Source organism: Dicentrarchus labrax, unplaced genomic scaffold (genome assembly GCF_905237075.1).
Source record: "Dicentrarchus labrax unplaced genomic scaffold, dlabrax2021, whole genome shotgun sequence".
Classification (NCBI taxonomy): domain Eukaryota; kingdom Metazoa; phylum Chordata; class Actinopteri; family Moronidae; genus Dicentrarchus; species Dicentrarchus labrax.
In genome coordinates this window covers 5,529,144-5,556,308 of record NW_026136708.1, presented here as the reverse complement: position 1 = coordinate 5,556,308, position 27,165 = coordinate 5,529,144, and the positions used below count along the sequence as shown (strand labels likewise).

Here is a 27,165-nt window from a genome sequence, read left to right as displayed (position 1 = left end):
GGAATATACTGTATTTCTGGTACAACTTAATTTATTTTTAAGATGTGGCTGTTTCATTTGCTGAAAAAAAGGAATGAGATTTCTAAGAGTCCCAATTAATTGATTGTTAATGTGCAATTGTAGGAATGGCAGAAGTATTAAAAGTAAACAAACGGTGGAGTCTAGCAGGAAAAAAAAGCAAGAATGGTAAAAGCAGGACATGGACTTGTAAATAATTTACACCCTTATTATTTGGATACAGATTTTCTACAATCATCTGATTCACCAAACAGCATAACATACATACTTTATTAGTCCAAGGAGCTGTCAGTTTCGCACTTTTAACCAAATCCATGTTGTCTTCTGGGTTTGATTTTCCAACAGTACAGCTCATGGATTCGGCTCACAGCCAACTGTCATATCTCAGTTTTCCATCAGCAGATGCACCATGTGAGTCTGCATTCTTAAGTACATTACAAGGCAACCATCAGGCAACTGAAAAAAAAAAAAAGAAAATACAGTATATATTTCAAATTTCTTAAAAGTTGATAGTACACTTTACTGCTATTTCCAGGGCTATTTCTGATCTCATAAAATATGATCTTGCATTAGCATACTATTGTAATTACTAAGATTGTAATATAGCCAGTTTAAAGCCCAGAGTCATGGCTTATGGAGGGCACAATGCTGCCAAAACAGTGCAGGGTTTTGCTGGTGCTGAAAGCAGCTAAACACATTCGCAGCCTGCCTGCCTGCCAGCTACCAAACTGCAGCTACTTCACACACCACCACCAAGTGCTGGTACACTTAATAATTCATTATACAGTGAACTGCAGTAATGTCAGTGAATAAACATGACTTTTGGAGGAACTTTTTTGCTTTTAGCCAGTATACTACCACTAATTATCCGTTTACAGGCACAGTGTTACTGCTGTGCTTACTTATTGTGATCATTGTGTTAGTTCTCCTCATGTATTTCCCAGTAAATACCAAAATCTAACAAAAGATGGGGGTAGATGGGTGGCTAATGTTCGCCGAGATAAGACATTATGTAACAGCATTCTTTGAGGGTCTTGTTAGTGTAACTCCCTTAACTAAAACCACAGTAGAACTAAGGGAAACATACTGTCTATTTGCAATGGATAACTTCCAAAAAATGAATAAAAATAATACTCATGGACTTATTAACACAATAGAAGATGTATAACGTTAACAGAAACTCACAAATGACCAAAAGTTTTAACGGACTGAATGGCTCAAATTCTGATAGTGAAACGAGTCATTTCACAGAGGTTAAGATGCTCAAAAACATTTATCCACCATTTTACAACCACTTCTTTCACAACGTAATCTTATTGGAAAAAGTATTTTTGGGCCAGATCACATGATAGACGCCATTGCTGTAATTACACAGTTTGGCCAACATGAAACTGAGCTCAAATTGGCTTCGAAGCCCAACGCTCTCCCTCGGGGCTTAGTATAGCACCATCAGGTAATTCTGTTTTGTGTCGCTTCGTAATTACTACTAGTCAGAGGGATGTTGCCCCGGGATGCCTTTCGAGGATCTTTCAGTCGTCACTGAATACACAAACTATGAACAAGACACCACAGTGAGAGAATAAGTGTGTGATGTCCACGCATCTCAATCAGAAAAACCTCCTAATATGATGCATTTTAATTTTTCATAGCTGTGTTTTCCTTTACCTGTTTTATTTAAAAGAAAAATGTAAACTGAAAAGTTTCAAGAATTCGTTGGTCATGGCCTAGACTCAAACAGGACTGGATCTGATCATAAAATTGAATTGGATTCAACAGAGGTGGTCTTGCCTAGAGCCAAGAAACAAAACAGTCTCATTAAATTTCACGACATAAGCACAAACTCAGAACCGTGAACTTTGCATTCCTCCTGCACAACAAGATGTTCTGCCAATAGCAGCACTTGGATATGGACGTTGGACACGGACACGTAAGATAAAACTTCTGACTGTTGAATTAAAACTAATGCAGTCTCACCTCTTCACATCTTGGTCAGCTGACCACTGGATATTTGCTCTGTGACACCTGCAAAGTGAAGCACGGAGCTCAGAAAGGCCAGCCAGCTGTTCTCAAATGTCACCAGCATCCTGCTGAGGATTTAGCTTCTGTTACTGGCTGAAACACAGAATCAGACACGTTACAATTTTACATCGCAGCCTTCATGTTCTCCAGGATCTAATTAGCACAAAATTATAAAACCACACATGCATAGACCCCGAGCTACCCCCACCCCATCACCATCACTGACTAATTTATTTAATGATAAATGTACTTGATCTAAACCCTGACAGGATGATTAATGTGAGGAAGAATACGAGTATGCTTTATGCATGGACGATTTTAGAGGGTGTGATATTTTTTTTTCTTTCAATACATGACAAATTCCCCTCTTGTCACTTCATTGTATCTATAAACATAGTGGCTCACATTAGCTTTTCATATAAATCTGCAGCTTGTCATCCACTTGTTTGTTGCAGTGATTCTATTTTGAAAAGTTTGTATTTACAAAGAATTTTTCTAAACTTACTTCACAAACTTCATAAGTTTCTGATTTGATTAAAGAAGAATTTTTTTGCCTCTATTCTTGGGAAAGATACAGGATCTAAGACTTTCCAACACTGAGTTTGTCTACGTCACATATACCCTTAAGGGCCCCTGTGGAAATGTTCTTTGAAACTCTTTTTTGAGCCCTCAGAGCAGTTTTTGTTTTACTTTGCAATCCTTTTACATTCTCTTACAATCATGGGCGCTGGAAATAAATAAAATAAATAAATATAAACTCTGGCATAATAAAAATGTTTAAAAAAAGTTAATAAAAATCTTTTTTTACTGGGATTTATATTTATACAGGGCTCTTTATGTCAAAGAAAGTAACATTTTGCCTTGTTTTTTATCAGTTTTATCCACCAAGAATTAATACAGTTTGTACAAAGTTAGTTAAATACTATTAAATAGGCTATAATTGATCCCGTCCATTCAAATGAATGCAAACCATGAATGCAGTAGTCATTAATATGATGTCATTATATAGACAGACTTTATCTTAGCACCCCCAACTCTGACAGACTTCCAGTGTCCCTGCTTGCAATGCCTAAATTAACCTGGCTAACAGTAAATCTTGGCTAGCAAGACGCAAGGCTGTTTGTGATGATGAAAGCATTCACAGGCAGCAGCTCCTGTTCCTTCCCTCCATGTCTGTGTATGTTAGTTGGAGTCAGATCTGCAGGCTGTTTGGCTGGAAGCCATAAATTGTGCGTCCTTGAATGTGCATTTTGTAATGCCAATTATTTTTAACTTTAAAAGAAGACACAGTCTAAATTCATTTTCCTGCAAAAGGACAAAGTCAGCGGCAGTTAATGTACAACAGTGTGCAGTGTAGATGCTTTGTTGGTTTATCAGACCTCTACACTTGAATTAAAAATGGTAAGTATAGGGGCATAGTTGACATGCATCAGGTTTTTTGCCTTAAACATTCAGTATGTGCAAGAGACAGACTTTTTGATGACTGAAAAGTTCAGAAGCATGGGATACTTGGGACCTAACAAAGGATAAGGATACGTTGTGCTCAATTAATGTATTGCTTTTACATTATATCAATATCAATGTATAATATCTATGTGTATACATGTATATCTGCTCAGTCATCATATTATATAGACATATTATTATATTATTATAAATATTATTAATATTATCATTATATACTGTTATTATTATATACTGTTATTAACAATAACACTACCATCATGTCATCAGTACTATTACCACCATCTTGCAACTACAACTCTTTGCACCTTACCTACCTATTTATCTTTTTTTATTTTTTCTAAGTATTTTATTCTATTGCTGTATATCTATCTATCTATCTATCTATCTATCTATCTATCTATCTATCTATCTATCTATCTATGTGGATTTTATTCTGTCTAAATTCAGCACTGCATCTTCTCATTAACATGAATTCATTACATTAGTAACATATTTAGGTTTAGCTTTCAACTTTTGATTGTAACTGAAGTTATAAATAACAAAAAGTCAAAGATTCAGTTGAAACTTAAAAGTTTTATGGATAGAAAATTAGATCAAATAAAACATAAATCTTTCTGAGCTGAACATGATGTATATACATAGCAAGAAGCACAATTAAGTCAGTAGTACTACTGTGTTTGCATTGTTCAGACTATGAAAACACACAGTCCAGTTGCGATAGTGATATTAAAAACCTGAATTTCTTTTCTCCACAAACAGTTTCTGACATTGGTTTGCAGAGGGCAGGGCTCTACTTTCCCCCTCTGGCTACGACTCTTGGGTGTCGCTATCAAGGCTTGTAGCTGGACTGTGCTTATTTAGCTCGCTAACTAGCCACATTCCCCTAGCCTAGCTAACACAGTATACTTAATTAACCTTAACAAAACAGCTATTTACACCTTTTTAGCTTGCTAACAGCCCGCATATTTAGCATGCTAAGTCATGACCATTGACGATATATATAATGGACAGAAAGTCTGTGAAGTAAAGCAAACACAAGGTATCTTAAACCTGCATTCTATGGAATGGCCAGCAGGGGTCCCCTCTATGGGCTGCAGTAAAAGCACGCACTCTTATGGAGAATACTCACTTGATTTATGAGCTCAGTAAACAGTTTCGTGATGAGTTTATGGTCTCAATCGTTTCAAGTCTTCTTCCATACACTATGATGTTCATTAAGTAAATGATGGTCCCATTTAGAGTAAAACAGACAATAAAGCAGGGTATGCTTTTGGGCGTGGCTACCTTGTGATTGACAGGTCACTCTCAGTGAGTCCATCCAGCTCAACCCACGAAACTCAGATCAAACTGTCAAACTCAGTGCTGATCAAATATGAATCAAGATTCTGTTACTGCATTGCCTATTTCTAAAATCATTTCAGAAACATAATTTAGTGTACTGTTTATCTATAGTATGAGATTGTGTGTGACCAGGTGAGCGGCCATTGTTTCCTGCTACAGACAAGACGACCATAATGCCAAACTCGAGGTTTCAAAGCGGTACTCTTCAAACAAATGGGTGACGTCACGGTTCACACTTGCTTGCGACATGCAATGGCTCAAAGAAAAAGAAAAGTCCTTTGTGCCCTTGTACTTGTGGATTTGTTAGAATTCATTTGTGTCAATCAGGAAATCTTTAATATGAAAGGGAGACGGTAGTGCAACAGCTAGTGCCATGATTTCATGTCTCCCATATTTTGGGGGAAATTTAGGGGGTTTAGCAGCTTTATACTGCTATTACATAGGGAGCAGTCTTTCAAAAATCTTGCTAATGGCTTTTAAGCATGTTAAAATTATTGTTTTGTTTTGTAAACCTTTTGTAACTGTGTTTTCACTAAAACCCCAGCATTATTATTTAGGCGAACAGTATTCTGGAAGCACCCATTAATGAATGGAAACACTGGGAAATCACAGACACAGTGTTTTGATTACCATTTCACAAGGTGTTTGCTGGTAGGGCTTGCTTCATCAGTACAAGAAAAATGAAACCAGAATATACAGCTGAACAACACAACACAACTCTGCACGTCTGAGATGATTTTGTTTTACCAGCAAATTACCTCAATAAAACAGCAGGGAAAAGATTTGCTTGTCAGTCATCTCTATAGCTGACATAAACGAAGATGTTGCCACATGAGGTGATTACCTGTTAATAATGCTCAGTGGGCATTATTAGACAGTGGGTTTTCCATTCCTTGAAACCAATTAGCCATGATTCAAGAATGGTTGTTTTCTTCCAACAGTGGGAACTACCAGGACAACTGCACAGTTATACAACATGTACAAAAAACAGAAATATAAATCAGTAATGTTTAGAGGCAGCAATAGACAACAGACAATTATGTGTCCCCTGTATATTTCCTGCTTTCAGTGGTGACATTCAAGAGAAAAAACACCCAAACTGTCATTTCTGAAGGCTGAAAATATGCAAGGGTCATATACACTGTAGTATGTGCGCATGAAAGCAGCGGGTTTCATAACAGAATGCATTATTTGAGAATGTTTTCCTGCGTAGGCCAGGCACATTGTGAATATGAGTTGGTATTTGATACACTCAGAGGGCATAGTTCCTGGGGGAAGGGACATATGATGGCGTTTCGTTTTGAAATGAAAAAGTTCCAATGAATGAAAAAATAGACACAACAATGCAGAGGATGGAGAATATATCACATTTTCTCTGAAATGACCTTTTCTTTGGTGGTTGTTATGGTCGTGAGACGCTATCAGACATGAGTCCCTCAAGGTAGGAACGGATGAGAGGGTCTTTAGATATCTGAATCAAGATGGCTTTAAGTAAATGTTATTCAGACTATCATAGATGAAGACTGTGTTTGGACCTTTGCCCTGATTCAGTCCATACAGAAAATACAAAACCTTGCATTGACTTGAAAGCTATGAAGTATAATCTGCTGCTGTGCTGTCGGATGTAACTCTGTACATTTCATTTTAGGTTTTCTTCATAACTGGAATTAATAACTGTTATACATGGGATGTGTGAGGAACCAGGGGCTGTCTGTTTGTACAGGATGAACGATAATGTGTCTTGGTTATAAACTTATGAATATTTCCCCCCTAGTAACACACTCTCACACCCAATACACTCTCATAGGGCTTCACATAGTTCAACAACACTGAAAACCACTAACGGTACAGCTTTAGATTTCATCCGACAAAATACTATTTTCTGCATATGGAAAGCGTTTGAAGATCCAATCATCACTAAAGCGTATGTCATGCAAGAGAGTCAATAAAAATGTAATGGTCAAAGTTGTCATATTGGCATTCAAGGTGTGTTGATTGATTCACAATGTGAATCATTACATACATGCTGGAAAACATTTCATCTTGAAAGCTGCTGGTAGCTGCAGGTAGCCTTGCGAATTGATGCATTTTATTCCCCTAGTCCACAACTAGCCAAGTCAGTAAGATGAAAAGGCATCAAAACATCCTTTCATTCATCATTCCATCTTCTGACGGATTCTTTGTACTTCATTTGCAAAGAAACACTGTATTGCCAACCTGTTGAAGAGGCCAGCCTGTGCTGCATCCACAATGCCTGCAGGAAATGAAAGCATACTTAAAAAACACTGCACCCCCGAATGCCACAAGTACAACTACTTCATATATGCTAGATGTTACGGAGAGCCTCAATATGGATACCACGTTCAAAGATGACGTTTTGTTCGTTCCTATGAAAGTCGCTCACTGAGTGCATGCACTGAAAATGCCTCCGCGTGCTTCCTCACACCTCCGTAGTTTAGGACTAAGTTAACTTTAAGGTATCGTATGGCTACCGGACCCACCTCCGTTAACTTTCTCTGAGCTTTTCTATGAGACCTTCCAGACTGTCTCAAACCGTAGAGACTCAAAACTGGGGCTAGATCCTTCTCCACTACATGTATACTAAATAAAATAATTACACTGTAATGTGTTTTACCCAACAGCCCCTAACTCTTAAATTATACCACAGGTATTTCAGTTGGGTTCATTTCAGGTTAGTCTGCATGTGTAAAGGGTGCCTTGGATTTAATTTCAAATCATCCTAATAATGACTAAAACATTCTCCATTGGAAACACTGATTATTTAACATGAATCAGACCACAGTAAAGTGCAAATAAGGAATAAGCACAACGAACAAGACCAGAACCAAAAGGATTATCACAATCCGACACTGCAGTCCTGCAAAATGTAAACATAATAGTGACTACTTCCTTCCAGTTTAATCCTGTGCCAATTCATAAATACCAGAAAAACCTTTTTTAAGAATTCACACTATAAACCTGTGTAATCCATTACTAAAGGTCTTTCATACTTAAATGATGATAAGGTATGCAGCCATCCTTAATAACAACACTGATGATTTGTCAGCCAAAATGAGTATTTGTATCAAAAGATGTTTTTAAATATTCATGTCAGCGTGACACCATAATAGAAGCATTCTAATTATTGACAAAGTATGAAGGGGGTCTTTCTTTTTAATACATCTTTTCTATGGCAACAGCTCTAATGAGTACCTTCTAGCCACTATTTTATTTTTAAACTTGGCTTTTTGTCACACTCGAACAACAACCTGCAGTACTCTGTGAATAATGTGATATTCAAAGCAGTGAGTTGCACTGCGTGGCCTAAGATCTTCGTGATTAAAATAGATCGACTTGTCAAGTTTGAATCTCCGAAAAGACAACAAAGAAAAACAACCTCTCTTTCAACACCAAGTCACACAATGTAATAGCTACAATGACTGCAGACAAGACATTGCTTTTTCCATTTTTATGTCTGTCTTTTCACCTTCAGGCTGTCAGCGTTTCTCTGACCTCCAGATTATTATTTTTGAGTTCCAGACTGGCTGGGAAACTCTAAGGGGGGGGGCTGACAGAGAAATACTTACCCCTCCCTCAGCAACCAGCCCTGATGTGCCTTGAGCAAGACACGATCCCAGAATTACTCCACTTGAGCTGCTCAAAAAACTTTGGTTGTTCTTGGCAGCTCCCAGTTGGGTAAATGTGTAGCAGGTTCAGATTTTATTCATCCTTTAAAAAAAACACATGCACACACACAAAACCACAAGCTCTCACTCAGACATCTGCACGCGCACTCACAGTCTCGTCCTCTTCACACTATTCCCGTGCATGACACTGAGTTAAATGGAATCTTTAATGGACTTCAAGGGTCATCGGTGGCTGGCTGGACGCGATAGCATCAGTGCTGCAGCTATGACACCACTGGGACGACTGGGGCGGCAGTGGAATCAGACTGGGCTAATCTGGCCGCAGGACTGGCGCTATCGGCAGGCTCATCTCTGCTGAGAATGAGATCCCTCTCACGACCTTCACCAGATCCTTATCACCATCGGACAAAAAACGGAGTGTGTGTTGGAGTGTGTGAGTCACTCAATGTAAAGTTGTGGGTGTGTTTGAACTCTGGTGATTGTCAGGCTGTTTGAGTATGTGTGGGGCCCTATATAGGACAGTTTGAATGCTGTATTTGCCCTCTACGCTCTAATTGCCTCATTTCTATCACCATAAGAAGGCCTGCAGCTCCAGAGGCATCTTTTAAAGAACATACAGAAAACACATATTTTGTTACTTACTGCTGTGGGTAGAAATGTAGATAGTGTTGGTTTTTGTGTGCTGAGGTTGGAAAAGATAGTTTGAACATTTTTGAAAATAAGCACATTCACTTTCTTGCCAAGAGCTAGAGGAGAAGATCCATATCACTCTCATGTCTGTGTGATGAATATGAAGATTTAGCCAAGAGACAGTTAACTAGGGATGAGCGAGCACACCATTATCTGTATCTGTTCAACCAACTTAATTATCTGTATTCGTACCATTGGAATGGGCGGGGCTTAAAACCAAAGTGGGTGGTGCCTAAACCTGAAATGGGCGGGGATAGTTTGAAGTTGTTAATTTAAGCCTGAACTTGATATGGCTTGATCAGAGTCAGAATTTAGCTTCAGAGCAATGTGTTTGATCACAAGATACTGAATAACAGAATAAGTTTTCTCATATTGGCACATACAAAATAGTACTTGGCTCAACCCTGCATTTAGCTTAGCATAAAGACAAGAAGCAGGAGGAACTGTAACATTTGTATTTAACTGTTTTGTCATTCAGGTCACTTATTTAATGACCATAAGGAGACAGTCTGGGGAATGATAGCAAACCAAATGGCAAAGCAAATTAACTTGCGAAGGCTAAATGCCAAGTATGGATTTGAGTCACTTGGCCATAAAGATGTTTTCTTTAGGGAGATTTTTTTTCTCTGAATTATAAGGTTAAGTTAGATGTTAGAGTAAAGGTAGAGTTACATGAGAAGAACAATGCTACTTTCATATCTGTACACTAAAAGCTAAGAGCTGGCTATTAGCATTTAAAGGCTGTTTCAACCTGGCTCTGTCCAGAGGAACAAAAAAAAGCATATGTAAACCAGAGCTTTGTATTTCTCATATTTTTTTGTTTTTAATTTAGAGAGGGTTTGCTCATTTCAGTTTAGTTTTTGTTGTTTAAAAATGTTTAGTTCAGTCAGGACCACTTTTGTCTAAAGAACTTTTATTTCCAAAGCAGAATGTTACATTTGGCAGTATGGCTCTGTTTTGGGACCTCCTTGCCCTTCCATGTGCATACCTGGAAAACCTTAAGGCAAGGAGAGCACAGAGGAGGTGGGTTGCAAAACGGCTTGTAGAGAAAGCAGCAAAGATAGGCAGGCTGAAGCAGCTTAAATAAGGCGCTCTGAATGACATTTGCCAATTGTATGCTTGAGAGAATCAGCTGACCCGTCAGCTGACTGTATATAGTTTTCCAATAGGAAGCTTAGGAGGAATCAGCTGAGCCATCAGCTGAGGTGTGTTTACGATTAGCTGTGATCAGCTGATGTAGCTGGAACTGAGAGCTGATCTTGACTTTGTGGCCTGCCTGAACTAACGCTATGCTTAATTTTTTTTTTAAAAAAATTCTATTGGTTTCAATGTTAGTTTTAGTTTTTTTTATTACAATCTGTACAATCGGTATTAGTCAGGGCGAGAACACTTAGTAAAAGATTGGCACCAATGACTCTTAATGCTTGAAATTGACAAAACGTTCCTGCATATTTTTTATTAGTTAGTTTAGTCAGTACACAATATTATTTCAGTTAGTTTCCATTTTTTTAGAGTCAGTTAACTGAAATTCTTTCATACCTAGTTTTAGTTTTTAGTTTAGTTTTAGTGAACTACGTTTGTTCAATCCATTCAACAACCTGAGTTAAGAAGTTATGGAGGGTTATGTGCTTTCTCTTTTCCAGCAGTTTGTATGCTTGTTTAAACTAATCTGCTACCACTACCTTCATATTAGCATTCACACAAGAGTGGTATCAATCTTTTTTATCTAATTCTGTATTGCCTGTATTAAATGTCTGTATTCCCTTAAGACACACTGTCTGTCCCTAAAACCTCATGGAATTTCATTCATGGGCCATTATTTCAGGGAACACAAGTTCCTGTTGAATTTTTGAATGCTTTGAGCAGTTCTGACGCAGCAGCAGAGTTATAGAAATGGATATCTTAAAATACTGGTTATCTGGTTTGTACAAGGGGTGAGTGGATCAGCCTGTTGAATATTTTTTGTAATGAGGGTGAACTCACCTTTGAAAAATACATTTAGAGACTCCAATGAGGGTTTTTAATTTGATATTTGGTGGAATATTACCAGGGATTTAATCACATTGTAAGTAGTAGTATACGACTGTGACATTATTAGTATTTTCATCAGAACAGCACATATTGCTATAAGGGATACAAGGTCTCTGGAGGTGCATAACTATCACTTTCATAAAACTGTCATACTAGACTCTTCGTTTATTAAAATGCAAGTCATATGCTGTATGTATGTCAATATTGTCTACACTCAAAATGCAATTATGAGACAGTGTTACCACTTCTTTTCGAAGGGACAGCTTTTTGATTTGCGCAATAACATCAAAACAAAGAGATTGGCCTAATTGATTTGTTTTTTATTAAATAATAGCAATTCACATTGCTTTGGAGCAGTGTGAGACTTTAATGAGAAAGCAGCAATTGACAGATAACTAATTTCATCAATTATACACATGCCAACTAAGAGTCATTGCAGTCCTAATAACATTATCTATTGGCCAACGCTCAATACAGCTCCTCCTGCTTTTTCATATTGTCTGTGAAAACAACAAAATAGATTTTTGTTACTCGCATCAATCACAAGCAATAGATGCAACAAAATTGTCCCAATGTCACACAAATCAGCCATGCAGGGCCAGTGGTGATACTGGAATGATTGGATTTAGCACTGAAAGGAACAACACATGAAACAGTTCATGAAAATTGAAATGAGGCTCATTCATAAGTGTGCACAGGTGGCTGCAATAATCTTTTGACGTTAGATGTTAGGTTTATTTGAGGCTGGCTTTTAGTGTACAATAATCATAGATAGATAGATAGATAGATAGATACATAGATAGATAGATAGATACTGTGCGTGCAGAGACAGAGGGAGCGAGGGATAGAGAGCAGCTGCAGCTGGGGAAGGAGGAAATTGAAAAGTGTTGTTAATCAGCAGCTCAACTGTTTAATTGTAGAAGCGAATGGAAAATCCAATTTGTGTTTTTGCTATTGTCTCACAAACCACAGTCGTCACTCTTTTATGCACCTGCAAAGGTTGATTAAATTGTGCTTAGAACCTGAAACAAGCCCAAACAACATAAAAACAAACCAGCTCTTGTAGGGTAGACACGATTTATGGCCCTGACACAAAATTAAATTGTGTTTGCTATATTGTTACAGTTTAATTTTACGAACGATTTGCTGTAATTCTAGTTTGCCTGAGCCAGACTTTGTAATGTTTTCCTTTTTAAAAAAAGGCATTCATAAGCTTAACTCTTCTGTAACATTCAAATAAAAAAGGCAGGGGTGGAACGGAGGACTGGAATGAAAACTTTGGCATGATTCATTTTGCAGCAGGTTTTAGGGAGAAAATGGGATTTTTGTTTCAAAATCTTGCACAGTAACCCATTCTGTATCTGTGGAATTGCTAATCAGAAATCATTTTCAGAGCAGGGGAAAAGGAGACAATGGGCTTCTCTTGTGGCTGTGGGATGATCTGTCCTGCACGTTGAACACAAAGAGCTGATAACACCACATGACTCAGCTGTGTCGCCGTTTATCACAGCGAGCTGCTGCAGAATCCATTATCTACCTTCTACAACACCATCTATGACAGATTGAGAAACTGAGGTAAGAAGAGGGTTAGAGGACTTACAGTCAGATGGATTTTGACGGAAAGTCTCCTGTACTGTACTGTGGCTGCATGTCTCAGGTCTCCAGCTGCGAGGTAATGTGAAGCATATGGTTATCTGTTTCCTAATCCAAGAACAGCTCCCACATAATTATAGTTAAGATACTTTATGTGTACACTCATTAAAGCAGCAATGTAGTTTACTTCATGGCACTGTAAAGGATTCTTTCCAACACATGAGAAAATGGAAGTGTGTTCCAATCCGTGTATCGGATCACTCTCAAAGTGCCCAAATCTAGCCAAGCCTCTTCACTATCTGCAAAAATCTCAGGGACTCATGCAGAATATCAGGAAAAGGCTTAGCCTGTTAGTCATGCCCACTGGTAGCCAATTTCACACCAGTATGGAAGCAGCAGAAGCAACATACTCAATGCAAGGATCTGGGATCAGACAAGAAAGAAGGAGGCAAGATATACGTTTTTAGCCATGCTGGTGACATGGCTCCAGGTATGGGAATGTCATGTTTTTGGTCAGTCCACCACTTCCAGACTAAAATATCTTAACAACTATTAGATGGGTCAACATGACATTTAGACACAGTCATGGTCCCCAGGTGATATATTCTGGGACTTTGGTCATCTTTTGACTTTTCATTTAGCGCCACCATGAGGTTGACGTTTTTGTTTTTGTGAAATGTCTCAACAGCTATTAGTTGGATTGCTATGAAATTTCTTTCCCCCCCAGAATAAATTGTAATAACTTTGGTGAACCCTTAAAGGACCTGTGTGTAGGATTTAGTGGCATCTAGTGGTGCAGTTGCAGACTGAATACTGGTAGCTGCAAAACTGTCTAGAGCCAGTGTTTGGTTTGTCACTTCTGGGTTACTGTAGAAACATAGTGGTTCAACAAGGCCAACAAGGTATATTTGAAAAACAGTTCTATTCTAATGTAACAAAAACACAACAATTCCTATATTCAGGTGAATATACACTAATAAAAACATACATACTAAATTAAATTGAGCACTGCTAGCATATTGTTTTTTAGCTCGAAGCACCGCAGTGTCTAAGCAGAGCCTCACAGAGCTGTTAGTATGGCTGTCGACTGTTGGTCTCTTTTTCACCTATTTTTCTATCTTACAAAGTATATTCTAAGTGACGACCAGTCTTTTCTCATGGGAGATTTTGTGTTGTTCAAATTCAACTGAATACAGGAGAGGAGTAACAATATGTTAATGTGTCCCTAGTTCTTGACACCCATTGCATAAAGTTAGCACCAGAGTAGTGATTAGAATATATTTCTGTCAGAGTTGAGAAAGTGTTTAAGATGGCCCATCGGGGAGAGAGTACCTTACCTTCATTTTCACTGACCCTGCATATGGACTGAATCATAAATATGGTCATATTTTGCTTTAGGAATATTGTTTGTGTAGTTGTGTGTTGTTTTTCCTAACACTGCAAAATATGAACACTATTATTCAGTGTTACAACAAGGTAGACTTCATCTAGGCCAGTTGTCAAGTCATGTCACCTGCTTTCAGCGTACTGCGTGAAAAGGAAAGGTACAAAATATGATTTCCAGTTTCCAGTTTGTCCTTGTGATGCATGGAGGGATGCTGCAGTGGCAGTCTAGAGAAGTATGCGGTAAGTACAGATGTCCATAAATACTGTAAATGAGGCATGACATTTATTCTAAACAGCCTGAAGCCAGTTTTATCACAATACCATCCTGTTCTTGCAGTTGTTCTACTACAACGTGTACCACAGATCATCATTTGCTGCAATGAGGGGAAATAGGAAGAAGTGAATTATGCTCTTTTGTGAGTTTTTGTTTGTTTCTGTTTTGCTCGAACACACAGATAATTATCACCCAATTCTGCAATATCCCCCCATTCTACAAAACGTTATATTTCTATACTTGTTGTTTTTGGTGTTCCGGCTCATTTTGGTTCCGAACATAAAGGAGCATTTAGCCACTTTAGAGACGGATATTTCTCTTAGGAGGTGGGGGAGACCGCAGTGGATATTGGACTTTATCATCTGGCCAGAAACACAAATTAAAATACTCTAACAATTGAATGCAAGGTCCCGATTAGACGCCTAGATGAAGTCTACCTTGTTGTAACACTGAATAATAGTGTTCATATTTTGCAGTGTTAGGAAAAACAACACACAACTACACAAACAATATTCCTAAAGCAAAATATGACCATATTTATGATTCAGTCCATATGCAGGGTCAGTGAAAATGAAGGTAAGGCACTCTCTCCCCGATGGGCCATCTTAAACACTTTCTCAACTCTGACAGAAATATATTCTAATCACTACTCTGGTGCTAACTTTATGTAATGGGTGTCAAGAACTAGGGACACATTAACATATTGTTACTCCTCTCCTGTATTCAGTTGAATTTGAACAACACAAAATCTCCCATTAGACGCAGGTCCCATTTACTAGCCTGGTGAAGCTACACGTTTTGAGAAAGGCAGGTCTCCATTAAAGGCCTGCTCTGGATTTTATAGAACTTCTTTGGATGTATAAAACCCCTCAAACCCACCAGGTCGCATATACAAATATTAATGTTAAAACTTTGGTCAATATGGACATATTACACATAAGTAGATCACTTATATTCTCCACAATTCAATTATTCAGTTCATTTTAAAGAAATCACAAGCACCAAAGTATCAAATTAAGGATTGGCTATTGATATGTGATTCGATAGCCTAATATTTATACAAGTAATATTCATACTTGTTTAAATAAACAATTTGATTGTATTTCCTCATTGTTTTATGCAAAAGGAATTAAAGGTCTGTCCCATGTAGACGCTCGTTCCAAATAAAGGCAGGTTGAGTTCAGTAACTGAACCAAATAAAAGCCTGGGCTATTCATTGAAGTTTCACAGTAAATGCTTGTGTTGCTCCGTGTCTGCTGGATTTGTAGAGACAACTGTTTGCCAACATGTTCACCATAACAACTTTATAAGGTCATCATATTTCAGTGTTGCATTTTACAGCTTTTGGTGCTCGCCCCTAGATGTAAAAACTCTGATAGCCACCTTTAGATAAACCACAGGTGATCCTCACTGCATGACACAGAACATTGACTAATATGTCTTCTTTCAGGATGCTCTTAAACAAATTGGAAGAAAAAAAATGAATACAAATCTGCCACTGTTATGTAGTGGATATTATTTTATTATACATAAGCTCAGAAGATAAATGCATGCACATCCAGACAGAGATGTACATAACCATGCACTCAAAAATACACACAGACACGAACACAGCTATCACCCCTAAAGCAAGAGGTGTGTGCTGTTATCACTTTTAGGAGGATAAACAATGTTAGTGAGAATACTAATCTTGGTGTACCAGCTCAGAGCATCTCCTCCATTGCCGGGGTATAAATAGCATAATTAGCCACGGGAGGAAACACAAATGCCACTTATCTCACTAACCGCTGCACAGCGTTCCTCATTTCTCACGCACATTTCTTCCATCCTCCCGTCCTGGGCCTTTTCGACACACTCAATATCTGAGACTGAAGGGAAATGCTGGGATGTAGGGTCGGGAATGCACGGAGAAGATGCAATTTACATTGAGTTAATATTCTGTTTCATCTGCAAGTTCTGGAGGCTGGGACGCTCAGGCCTGAAGGGAGAGGGGAGTGTGAGGATGAGCAAACGTGAGGTCTCATGTCGGGTGTTTCACCAGACGGCTGCATGACATGCATGACAAGAGGCACACGTATATGGGTGAAAGCAGGCACTCTTTCACTTGCTCTCACAAAAAGCAGCAGAAGGTGCCGTCTAGTGAGACCAGTCTCAGAGGTCGCCGAGCCAGATGTTGTCCACTGATGCAGAGAGGAGCAGTGGGACATTCAGTGCAGTAGACCAGTGATACTCTGCCAGAGGGCACTGGAGTGAGCCGTGACATTTTGCTCATATATGAAGAAGAAACTGAGACAAACTGGTAACATTTTTAAAGTTGTAATCCTTAAGATGTCAGTCCTGGTTGATTTGGCGACACCTGTGGTTACTGGTGGTAGGCCGAGCAGCAAGTGTGGTTTAATACTACAAGTCCCAGAATTCTGGGGACACAAAACAAACCATTGAAATTTGCTGCACTGTTAACAGACACACGAGGTCCTCTTCTGTTGTATTTCTGACAAAGTAGCTGCTGAATCCGTGTTTGCTGCACCCAGAATTCTTGGACCTGTAGTATTTATTGAACTGCAATTCTAGTCACCGATAACCACAGGTGTTACCAAATTAACCAAAACTGAAATCTAAATTTTAATTTTAATACAGACTATATGGTGAGCCTTGTTATAAATAGATTAGCCCCTTCAGGCTAACCTGTTTCATATTTCTGCAAGAAACAGGCATAATACATTTCATCATCTTAGGGGTTATACACTTTGAAACACTGTCTGTCAACTGTAATCCACTAAATTTCAATTCAAAAATGCAATAAAGTGTAATTACCACCTTTGAACTCATACAAGTATCAAGTTACAAAAGATAAACATACAATATATGTTTATATATATATATATATATATATATATATATATATATATATATATACATATATATACACACACATAAAATATATCATATTTCCTGACTTTCTTGACCTGGATAAGAACCACAGCAGTAGACGACTACAATAGATTGGGTCTTCTGCAAGAAAACCTTGCAAATCCTAACGTGGTTGTGCCTCTTTATTCATTGTAGAGTGGATGAAACCAGTAAAAAACATTCTATAGTTAAAAAAAATCATGTGCTAATTTGTTTTTCCTGAGCTGCTGACTTTTGGGGATACAAACTTTCACATTGTGGGAATGACACATCAGTTTAACAAAGTAATGCTTGCCTGCTCTGATTCCTCATGGAATTAAAGTTAAGCACATGATGTTTCAGTGCTGAACTTATGATTCATCTTGGGACTTGTGATTAGGGCCATACCATCCCATTCTCCTCACTTCAGCCTGAGTGGGAGCTGACTTACTGCTCACTCGCAGTCACTTAGGCTTATGACTCAGAGCGGTAAACTATTCACCCTCTCACCTTCTAGCAGAGCACTGTGATTGGCTCTAGAGAGGTGGCCCACTTTGTTGGTATCAGTTGGGACACAAATTACAGTGTCAGTGTCATGGTAAGTGGGTGCAGCTGTAACCTACAGAGACCTGCTAGGGAGCAAACCCTATATGTGAGATAAAACTTTTTTTTTTTTTACTGTAACTAGAGCTGGGTACTGAACCACAATACCTTTTCTTTTTTGTACTGAATAAAATGTGTCCATAACAACAGGTATCCAGAACCTGGTTCTGAAAATCTGCTCAAATTTGTTATTCTGTGAGTAAATTATGGAACAAATAGTTCCTAACTGTTTCTGTACATCGGCTTGTGGTTATACCTGTGCTGTCTGAGCTTGTGTGTGTGTGTGTGTGTGTGTGTGTGTGTGTGTGTGTGTGTGTGTGTGTGTGTGTGTTATACAGATTCACACTGTCAGAGCCACTGGCAGGATGCCTCATGGGAGTTGTAGTATTTCGCATTTTAGACTTTTGGCTTCTTTTGTTTAATGAAAGAAGACAAAGATTTACAACCATGCTATTGACTCTGTGAAGTTGTATAGAAGTGCTTTGAGTTTAAGGCTAACATCAGCATGCTACAAATTCAATTCCAAAATGCCAATCTTTAGCAGGTAATGTTTCTCTTGAGCACATTGCTAATTAGCACTAAATGCAAAGTATAGCCAATCATTTCATTAGTTTTAAAGGTATTTAGTCATAGACCATGGTATTGGACACATTGCAGTTTTAGTCTTGATGAGGGTGCTAGAAGATATGTTGGGATCATCAAAGTTGTTACAATTCATCCTGGGGACATGAATGTTAAAATCCCATTACAGTCCATCCAATAGTTGTTGAAACACTGCACTCAAAACAAAAAATGTCAACCTGCTAGAGGTAGAGGTAAAGTCTGGGGATCACTAAGTGTGAACCTGTTGTGATGTCACCCATTATTGTGGTTGGTTTTGAAACGTATTGAATCTAGGTTTTGTGCGTTGCACAGGATGTCTCTGAGAGTGATTTGGTAGTCTTGCATGCTGTAAGAAGACTTAAAACTAGCAACTGAGACTGTAAAGGTTTTAGTTTACTGAGGTAATAAATCAAGTAAAAAGTAGAGTAATTTTATCACCAATAAAACTGACCTTCTGGGTTTTGTCCTCTTTTTTTTCTTTTTTCTACAATCAAAAAAATGATTGAAGATTTTCAGAGTAGGTACTACAATAGAAACACTTTGTGAAGGCAATTGACTCACAGTCATGTAGACATTCCAGTCCCAATAAACATAATAAACCAATGCTTTGACAGGTTGTATGCAAATTTCACTGCATGGATGTACAAAGATCACGAGTTAAGGGTACAATATTGTCGGCATTACAATTAATTTCTCCGTCCGCACACATATGGCCAATCGTGTCCTTCATGGATGGTTCCTGACAATCCATATTTGATTTCCTGCTGGGTTATGGGAAGCATCTCCCCAGAGGTTTCCACTTGTCAAACTGTCACATCTCAAAGGCTTCACAAGGAGAATGAATTTGTTGATGTTTGCCAAAACCCACACATCCTCCTCTTCTTCAGTTTCTATTTCAATTTCTATTTCAGTGATTTTTTTCATGACCTCTATCTCAGGACTTGAGTCGCAGCAACTGTGAAAAAACAAGAGGAAAGGCACAGCGGCGCTATTACTGGATATGTTGCCAAACAGAGTATAGAGCAACATCTGACACTTTGCACCCGTTTTGCATCATTCAAGCCTTTTCATACAGTCTCTCTCAGTCTGGGACTCCGTCACATATCCTGTGAATAAAATGTTATGACTCTCTAAACCAGAAACCCTAATCCAAAACTAGAAATGTAAGTTTGTTATGTTCATTTTGTGCTGCAAATGGCTCAACTTTTCGTTTTAATCTCCTCTCTTTGCTTAAATCTTTATTATTAACTGGCACAGACGTCTTTTTACTTTTAACTTTTCAATTTGGATTTTTCTCTCTGTGTATGTATCTCTTTTTCTTTATTGCATCAAAGACACACTTAATTCATTGGCTGAGGGTAAGGAGCTGGAGATTAGGACATTTTATATTTATTTTTAGATTATTGGTTTGTTTACACTGGTTATACTTGGAAATGTATTAAAATAAACTAGGTTATATAAAGAGCTTGATATTTACTATTTAAGACATTCACTTGACTTACCTTCCCATTTCTTTTGTTATTACTCTCCCTTTGTGCTATTTAACTGGCTGTAATTGTACTAGGCTCACAATGACTGTCATTGAAATGACTGCTAGTGCTCTTGGCACCACAACCTCAGGATATCACCAGTAAATGACCTATCATTAAAGAGAGCCTGTCCCAAAACCGTGACAATGAAACCATGTAATGGGAAAAGCCTTAAGGAATAATTTTAAAAGAGATGAACAAAATTACCCCAAAAAGTTTCTCTTAAAAGTCTATATAGTCTTATAAATGATGACTACGAGTACTAAGCTTGTCCCTGGGCTATCATTTAAGCTATCTCACCATGAAATGTAAATTACAGTCTTCATAAGGTTGTAATGGTGAACTATTTTATTCATGAGGTTATGATTACACCGTTTCTGTTCTTTGAATATTCAAAATGTGTCAAGTAGAAATGATTGGATCTAATGTGATCACTGGGACCAGGACATGTACTATGATACATTATGGATAAAACACTGCACTCGTCCCAAGGTTTCCAGGAGAATTCATGAGTTGCTATTAAAGTTCAGATTCACCCCAATAGTCTAAAAACCTTTTATAATGAATTACAGTCAATTATTGCCAGCTCCAGTCCCCCATGTTTCATTTACACGAGCAAAGCATGATGTTGATACTCATTTACTGATGTAATAAATGTGTGAATGCAAACACGTGTGAAAAATGAATGTGAAAGGTCCGCTACAGAGATTAATTGGGAGCTTAGAGAAACGCGAAGGGAGCAGTGTGCGTGTGTGCATGTGAGTGTGTGTTTGTGAATCCTACACTGCCTGAATGTAAAAGATGGATCACTATGGAGACGGATTGCAAACCAGTAGGGAAACAGAGTAATTATGATGTGCTGGGAAGTAAAGTGGGAGCTGTCTTAAGAACTGGCCCTCCGGCCATCAGATACTCAAGCATACTTCATTGCATCACATGGCCAATTACATTGTGTGTCAGTGAGTGATTTATTGCACCAAAGCTAGATCTTGCTTGACAGACAGTTGGAAATGAGTGAGCGATTGTGTTATATGTTCTTAGATTAGGTCTTATGAATTTGACATGTACAGCACACGTGGTGTATTTTGAGGGGTAACAGCATGTAACCAGCTGTTACCACATATAGGAATGTGTACAGATTCATGCTGAAGCATATAAAACACATGACCAGCACAAACTCACACAAACAGTGGTTTGCTTGCTTGCTCTGGACCAAGCATGCTCTTGTGTATTGTGGTTGTGAATGTTCAGTAATGAGGCTGTCGTAAGAGCAACACTCAGCATTTTAAGTGTTTTTTATCCTTTCCAAAACCACAAGAGCCAAAGTGTAAGGAATGAATTTTACAATGTGTTGATCTGGTTTAACGCTGTAAATGGTAGTGCAGCTAACTTGCTTTCTACAGGAGTAACCAAGGGTTACTTTCAAGGCCTTAAGGAACACATTAATTACGAGCTAGGCTATATTTGTCAGCTTATGCTTTGTGTTAAAAGATGGTAACACCACCAGCACATATACTGTGTTATATTCCCCCCACTTTGAGAAGAAGCTGCCAGTGTTGCCAACTCCTCAGTAAGGAAATGAGCTATTGGCTGTCCTAAAAGTCACTAGAAGTCGCTAAATGACATCATCACCTAATTTGCATAATTGGCAATTTGCCTGATGTTAACCGCATTTAATGGTAGCTGTAGGAGAGAGGAATAACGTCACGGGAGAGACAAAAAGTGAGTAAAAAAAACAACCTAAATTTAATAAATTAAAATGTTTTAATGTATTTTTGGTGAGAGTGAGTGAAGAAACATTTACATTTACACCCCGCTACAGAGCGGTATTATTTAATAATTTGACCCGCTCCATCTCGCCCCGCACAACCGCATCTATTTTCACAACCCGCCCCACCCCGCCCCGCCGCTATTAAATACACGTTAAATATGTCATTAAATAAGGCTTTTATTTGGTCTTACAAATGTGCTTGAAAACAGCCTTTCGAGTGCCACTGGAAACTGGCAACAACAAATTCAAATCTTAATAAAAATAAATATATATATAGGCGCTTTTGTGTCGTCAGGTCGCAGGTGGATTTACCCAACAGTGTTGTTAAGAAGTAGGCTGTATTGGACATATTTAATCCTTAATGACCCGCTCCACCCGCCCCGCCAATAAAGTTAACATTTCTTGACCCGACCCAACCCGTAACCCGCGGGTCTCGTGGGTTACCCGCGGGTTATGGGTCGGCCCGCACATCACTAGTGTGTGTCTCCTCTCTGACTGCAGGCTGGGACTGCTGCGCGGGGCTACTGTGAGGCTGACCACCTGTGAGTGCTTTTAGACAGGGGAGGGGCTCACGGCAGCACCCGCTGCTCGTTGGGCACAGTAACTGCAGAGTGATACGTGCTTTCACGTCAGAGTCTCCAAACACCACAAAAGTCTTCAATAACACCAGAAAAAGTCGCTAGATTTGTCGCTAGTAGCTTTTGACAAAAAAAGTCGCCAGGAGGATTTGGAAAGTCGCCAGATTTAGAGAGAAAGTCGCCAAGTTGGCAACACTGAAGCTAATGTTAGCGTTACTGTGACTGCTATTTTTTATTATTAGTCATTTAGCACAATATAGTAAAGTGCATATTAAGACATATTTTACAGGGTTCTCATTTTAAAATAAGTCAGCTGGGAACATGGCATATTCAACCAATTCATGCAGCTAATGTTAGCATTTCAGTCTGAAATCAAGGACCCATTGATTCTAAAATTTTGAGTGGAAAGATTATGGAAAGAAGAAGTTATTTTTCAAACTTTTTTGTATTAATCCTTGACATTTTTTTCATGAATATGCATGTATTCCCTTCATGTTTGACGAGGTATATGTATTTGTTTAAGATGTCAAATCAAATTAAAAAAGTGGCAAATTGGCTATCGTTCTTATTTAACCGCATATGTCTAAGGCTCAGGTGTAACACTAAATGGGGCAATTGGTTTATTCAATTAAGAGAAGATGTTAAGTGAGTCTCGCACAACACCTTGGTGGTTTTAATGACTCACTATAAAACACCACTTTTACTTCTCCGTGAATGTACATTTACACCAGATAATTCTCAAGTATCTCTGTTATTGAGACCATATGTGCCGAATCGACTAAGCATATGTTTTGAAACTGTATACCCATATATCTGATGATTATTTGTAAAAACAACTGACAGTGTGTAGGCTAGTGCAGTAATCATCATGGAATAGCACCATCTGAACTTTAATAAATCTCAGCTGCAGCATTCAGAGGGTATAGGGTATACATGCAGTATTTGTGCCAAAGCAAAAATTAATGGGACCCACATTCTCAGCTGAGTAATTACTGTCTTTTTAGAAATGTTACCCCGGTGGAAAAAATAAACTGAAGGCCACATTAAAGCACAGATGGGTGATATTTGCATGCTGATAATTACAGACTATCAGATTTGTGCTGAATGGCACTATCTCCCTCTTGTTCCACTGGAACGGTAAATATCAACCACTTCTTTTATCATTCACAATGAGTGTTCATCAAAGATGGTTTCTATTATCCTCTTTACACAAAGGTTTATAATTTAGAAGATGAAGTTTTATTCACAATGGTACAACAGTAAATATGAACTGGAATACTAATGTCCTGTTTTTCTCCAGACTGTCAGTAATTTTAGGGTGATATTGGACTGTCCAACCATTAGTTGAATTGTGGGAGTTTGCACAAAAGCCACCTGCTGCTGTCAGAGATCTTTCATCATGTGTCACAAAGATCTCCCTTCTTTGTGTCGATTTCACTGGTGTCTTTCGGTTGATATAAGATTTGTACCAGGCAGCTTTCCCGAGAAAATAAGCATGCAGACATGGCAGGATTTAACAACTGAAGATGAGAAACGCAGACAACAATCAGAGATGACACTATGTTTCTTATCACGGTGATGCTGAAACATTCATTATGAAAGCCTTCAGCCGTGATACACAATATCGCCATCACTCCAGTGCGAGAAAGGTGAAACCTAATCCGATTGGAGAGATTACACAAACCTACTTTTATCCCCATCAGTCTTGTCACTAGAATTGTCAGTCGACAGGCCCTTGTCGTTTCCAGCATCTCTGATTTATCTGTGGCCTTTCATGACGCCCTCCTGTTTGAAGCCAGAGGACAAGGTCGCCTGAGGAGCGAGGTGTTTGCAGTCTGTGTGTTGTGGGCTCAGGAGGCACAAAGCTTCTAAGGGCTGTGCTCACCCTGTGGGGTTACGTGGAATACTGAAGATATGGGGTCCCACAGCTGTCAAAACTAGTGTGTCGTGAAACTAAGAGAAAAAAAATAATCCTCACTGTGCCTGTCAGAGAAATTACCCTGACCTAGACCTTCTGCATGTACATGATGTCTGTCTTGTTAACTCGCTAGTCAAACACAGCAGTGGAAAAACGAAACTGCACTTGAATTGGAGAACTCTCAGTAGAATTGTCTGATATTTTTTTAGACCTTCTGAATGTAGCTTTATATTAGAAATGAATGACTTAGATGTCATCTACTGCAAGTGTTACATTTCTTCATTGTGGAAGTTAATTAAGAATCAAAACAGTAATAATTAGATATGAAATGTAATTTGGTCAGTAATGTGCCTTAGCTCTTTCTGTCTTACCAGTAGTCCATGTAAAGGGATTCTTCACCTTTTCATCATCTAATAGTAATAGATTACAGAAAGCTTTGTGATGAAAAGCCTTGGGAACCTCTTTGGTTAAGTAAAGCATAAACTAATTAAAGTCCTAGGGTGTCTCCATAGTTCAGTTAATTTGGTCTGGACCAAAAAAAAAAAAGATATTGATCTTTTAAATTTTATGCATTAATTGACATGTAGTTCAAGTTATGAGACACAATTAGAAGACAAACTGACCAGTCAAAAAATAAATACCCAAATCTATATACATCCGAGCAAGCTGTAAGCAACGTTACTATAAAATGCTATTGAAAGAAGGCGTGCTGTATAATTACTATAATGGATATTTACATAGCATCAATATTTATTTGCAAGCTGACAGAAGTTTACTAGCCTTTTCTTTGCCTTTGCTCGCCTTTCCAGATCAATGTGCCTTCAAAGGTGTGTCTGAAGGCCTCTTCAAAGGCCTCCTTCAGATGATTCTTTCACATAATACGACTTTCATATATTTAATATAACGTGAAAATTGACCACAGGCCACAAAGGCCTAAAACACTCCATGAGAGAGTCTGTAGTTTTGTAATCTCTTTGAATGGGAGCTTGCACATACAGACTTTCCCACAGAGCTCAGTGGTATTACGTGCTTTATCATGTTTTCCTCTTTTTTTCTGTTCATTTCAACTCAGGTACCTTCCAAAAATATGCACAGGGAAACTTAAGAATTTGTTTTAAACAAATAAATCCTATTTTATTACATTCTCCTTACTAAACTCAAAAAGATGGTACACCGTACTTGAAAGCAGAATAATGCAGCACCTCAGGGTTAGCACCGAGATACATTTTGGATCATTATTTTGTCTGCAATTGGTCTAAGTTCACTTGCCACTTTCTTCTCATTGTATCATGTCGGCCTGATCTCTGCAGCTGTGTAATCATTTCAGCAGTACAGCAGTAAATGTCAAAGACAAGAGCAGGCATGTCAGTGGGCGACATGTTGCCTTGACTTCATACAACAGGAACTTCAATCAGATGGAGTTGCAGTTGAGATGAAGCCATATTCACATCTGTCCTAATATGCATATTGTGACCTGGCTGAATCCTGTGTTATAGATGGTTGTTAGCACCGAGCTGAGGAAAACAGAATTTAGGATAGCTGAGCAAGTGCTATCCCAACATTTTGTTACTTTACAAAATATACCTATATTTGTCCAGTGTCTAGTGCATATTGGTGAATGGCCAGAGATAAGTTCACATTAAGTTCACATTAAATTTCATGAAAATCTATCAACAGTTGTCAAGACAAAAAATCCAGAAATGTCAACTTCATGGTGGTGCTAGAGGAAAGGTCAGGAAATCACCAAAGTTAGCTACATTTAGCACAATAAGAAAACTCTGTAAATCACCTACTGCTGTTGCCAAAATGGCCTCCGTCTGTGTCAGAGGCTGTGTTTGGTCCCGGTCCAGCGGTGTTCACTGGGAGGCTGCTGAGCCCCGTTCTGTTGCATGTTAATCCCAGCTACAGCAGCAGTTGGCTGAGTTGAGACAGAGCTGCTGCAGGACATCAGAGGGAAAAACAGAAATAAATATTAATAGATATTACTGGTTACACGTGTTTTGTTTTATGATGGAGATGTAATCGGAAAGGGTTAAACAGGCATTTTCATTTTCATCTCAGCTTTAGGTCTTAATTAAAGGTGACTGTAGTCTGAGAGGAGTCAAGGAGATCACACCCCATGTTGTGACACACATACTAATTTGGGTTGATGAAGGTCGCCAAATGTAAACATTGAATAAACAATTGAATGATTGTTGGCTTTTTCTCTGACTTTATATTTTAACTGACCAAGACTGCCAATAGCAACCACAACACATCAGTGACAAATCGGTTCAACTAAGGTCAATCACACTTTAGACTTCATGCTAAGTGAAAAGGGTAAGAGCAGGAGTTCATGTTAACTGACGTCTCTCCATAGTGAACTCATAGTGAACTTTCAGCTAATTGGCCAGCCACTTAACTGATGGAGTCTGGGGATTAGTACTCGAGATGACCTTTCCACTGTTCAAGTAGTTAGTTCAGTTCTTGTAACGTACCTATTGAGTTCAATTTTGTTGATAGTCGATTTACCTATTGTAGAAAGTCAACAAAATCATTACTTATGACCATACATTTCATTTGATTTATTATTTTATTTGTACTATAAGCTTCACCTTGGACAGGACACCATTGCAGTGCATAGTCAGAAAAACTACTAAAGATTTGCAATGTCACATACTCTAAAGAAGCCTTCATAAACTTTCAAAAACTCTCAGCCAGATAATTCTGGCCTAGGATCGATCTAAGAATACTACTAAATTGTGACTGCACAATTGGAAACTAATTCGACCAGCAAATCTAAGTGCATTCTTAAAGTACATTTCCCTT

At 38.4% G+C, this 27,165-nt stretch overlaps 1 long non-coding RNA gene across 1 annotated transcript; it reads right to left on the bottom strand.

Annotated features, from left to right (window-relative positions):
* Positions 1–401: 401 nt before the first annotated feature.
* LOC127368315 (uncharacterized) lies at positions 402–26,366 on the bottom strand. The gene is made up of 3 exons (XR_007885613.1): positions 26,147–26,366; positions 1,993–2,130; positions 402–474 (listed from the first exon to the last, which is right to left on the bottom strand). It is a non-coding gene; the product is annotated as an uncharacterized LOC127368315 (long non-coding RNA).
* Positions 26,367–27,165: the final 799 nt, after the last annotated feature.